This window comes from Nicotiana tabacum, chromosome 24 (assembly GCF_000715075.1).
Source record: "Nicotiana tabacum cultivar K326 chromosome 24, ASM71507v2, whole genome shotgun sequence".
Taxonomy (NCBI): Eukaryota; Viridiplantae; Streptophyta; class Magnoliopsida; order Solanales; family Solanaceae; genus Nicotiana; species Nicotiana tabacum.
In genome coordinates this window covers 20,891,635-20,894,187 of record NC_134103.1, presented here as the reverse complement: position 1 = coordinate 20,894,187, position 2,553 = coordinate 20,891,635, and the positions used below count along the sequence as shown (strand labels likewise).

General features: G+C 39.2%; 1 non-coding gene across 1 annotated transcript; it reads left to right on the top strand.

Annotated features, from left to right (window-relative positions):
- Positions 1-1,585: 1,585 nt before the first annotated feature.
- On the top strand, positions 1,586-1,692 carry LOC142178671 (small nucleolar RNA R71). Its single transcript, XR_012706939.1, has one exon. It is a non-coding gene; the product is annotated as a small nucleolar RNA R71 (small nucleolar RNA).
- The last annotated feature ends 861 nt before the right edge of the window (positions 1,693-2,553 follow it).

Sequence of the window (2,553 nt, the reverse complement as noted above, 5' to 3'; positions counted from 1 at the left end):
AGTAGGCGGACGCCTCATCACTGGGGTATTTCATAATCCTCTTCATCTGGAACACCATTTTTTCGTTTCCCACTCTGAGCATAAATTGCCCTTCATAGATATCAAGGATAGCTCTACCTGTACACAAGAATGGCCTCCCTAGAATTAGAGGCACTCCCTTGTTCACCTCCATATCCACCACAATAAAGTCTACGGGGAACACAAATTTGTCCACTCGCACTAGAATATCCTCAATGATTCCCTCAAGTAAAATAGTGGTTTGGTCTGCCAGTTGTAGGGATACTAGTATTGATTTAATTACTCCAAGATCACCTTCCAGTTTCCTGAATACAGACAGAGGTATTAGATTTATAGACGCACCAGAATCGTAGTTGACCTTATCGAATTTTCCACTCCCCAATGAGCATGGTATGGTGAAGCTTCCTCGGTTCCCACACTTTTAAGGAATTATATTTTGTAATATGGCACTGTAGTGGGCATCAACTTGACCATGCTTGTCTCCTCCAGTTTTCTCTTGCTAGACAAGATTTCCTTCAAGAACTTTGCATAAGCAGGCATCTGAGTGAGTACCTCTGTGAAGGGAATGTTCACATAGAGTTGTTTAAGCATTTCCAAGAATCGCCCAAAACATTTGTCAAGGTTTTCCAGCTTCATCTTTTGAGGGAATGGTAGAGCTGGCATATGTCTACTTTATTCAATCTCCTTTTGTACCCCACTACTCTGGCCTTTCTTCTCTTCACCATTTTTCTCTACTGGTGTTTTCGCCTGCTTGTTCACCACCTCGGGTCTAGCTTTCACCACTGGATTAGCCAATATTTTGCCACTTCTCATAGATACAACTTTGATTGTTTCTTTTGGGTTCTTTTCAGTGTCAGATGGCAAAATCCCAGAAGTCCTCTCAGATAACAAATTTGCAATCTGTCCCAATTGTCTTTCTAAATTTCGGATGTCCGTGCCCTGAGTCTCAAATTTTTCATCTGATTTGTTGATTAATGCCTTCATGAGGTCCTCCATACTAAAATGATTTGGCTGTTGTGGCTGGTATTGCTGCCTATGATGGTTTTGAAAACCTAGTGGTCCTTGATGCTGGGGTCTGGGATTATTTTGCTGCCATGAATTCAAGCTCCCATTAGGTGAACTTCACGAAAAACCTGGATATCTTTGACCCATAGCATTATAGTTGTTCCCACCTTGGTAGTTTCCTCTATTAAAGTTCCCCACTACGTTGACTTCCTCAGCCGATGCTTGACACTCATGTGTAGGGTGTCCTAATCCACAGAAGTCACATGTTGTTTGCAGCTCACTTTGTACCTTGGCTAATGTCAGCTTTCTTATCTCCTTAGACATGGTGTCTAGCTGGGCTTGCATGGATGTGTTAGAGTCCACCTGGTGAACCCCAACTGATTTTTTTCTATCATTGCTCTCAGTCGGATACTGATTAGCATCTTCAAATAATTCATCAAGGATTAACACAACCTCCTCCGACGTTTTCTTTATTAGTGGACACCCACATGCAGTATTCAGAGTTCGTAGTGAGGACGGTGTCAGCCCATCCCAAAAATCCTGGAGTTGCATCAACAAATCAATTCCATTGTGCTGACACTTTCTGACTATCTCCTTGAATCGTTCCCAAGCTTCAAAAACCGTTTATGTCTCCTTCTGGCAGAAATTATGGATTTCCCTTCTGAACTTCCCTGTTTTTGCAGCTGAAAAGTACTTGTCAAGAAACTTCTTGGTCATATCTTCCCATGTCGTGATAGAACCTGCGGGTAAGCTACGAAGCCATTGCTTCACGTCATCTTTCAATAAAAAGGGGAATGCCCTTAAGTAAACAACTTCATTTGATATTCCATTGCATTGAAAGGTGTTCATGATATCGTCAAAGTCCATCAAGTAAGTATTAGGAACTTCGCTCATCTCCCCTCTGAAAGAGCAGTTGTTTTGGATAGTTTGAAACAAGCCTTGCTTCAATTCGAAGTTGTTTGTTGCTATGGGTGGGGTTCTGACACTTGATAGTCCTTGATTATATATTGGCCTAGCATAGTCACCCAATGATCTTCCAGGTCGGGGTGCTGCATTCTCGAACTGGTCTTCAACCTAAGATCAACTTAGTGACGAGTGTCTAGTGTATATAAAATTCTAACTCGTACTCTGTCAAATAATAGTATAGAAAGATGTCGAACCCACAGAGATTGGTTTATCTATTCTACAGATGTTTCTTGTTTTAATTACTATTTGAGAAAATTAGAAAGAGTTGAGTTATAAATTAACTAACTAAAAATGCATGAATAGAGCAGTAGAAAATATTTTATTTTTCACAAATATAATAAAAAGGTGTTGGGATCTTGACTTCACTTAATATTTCTATTATATAATAGAATTATTATTCTTCAATTTCTATTTCTCAAAAATGTATAAATGCCTCTCACAATTACAAATATATATTATTACTTAAGTTGAATAATTAATTGTACTCCTCTCGATTATACAAATTAATCTTCAAACTAGTAATCTTGAAGAACCAGAAATATATGATTGAACTAAAATACGCTC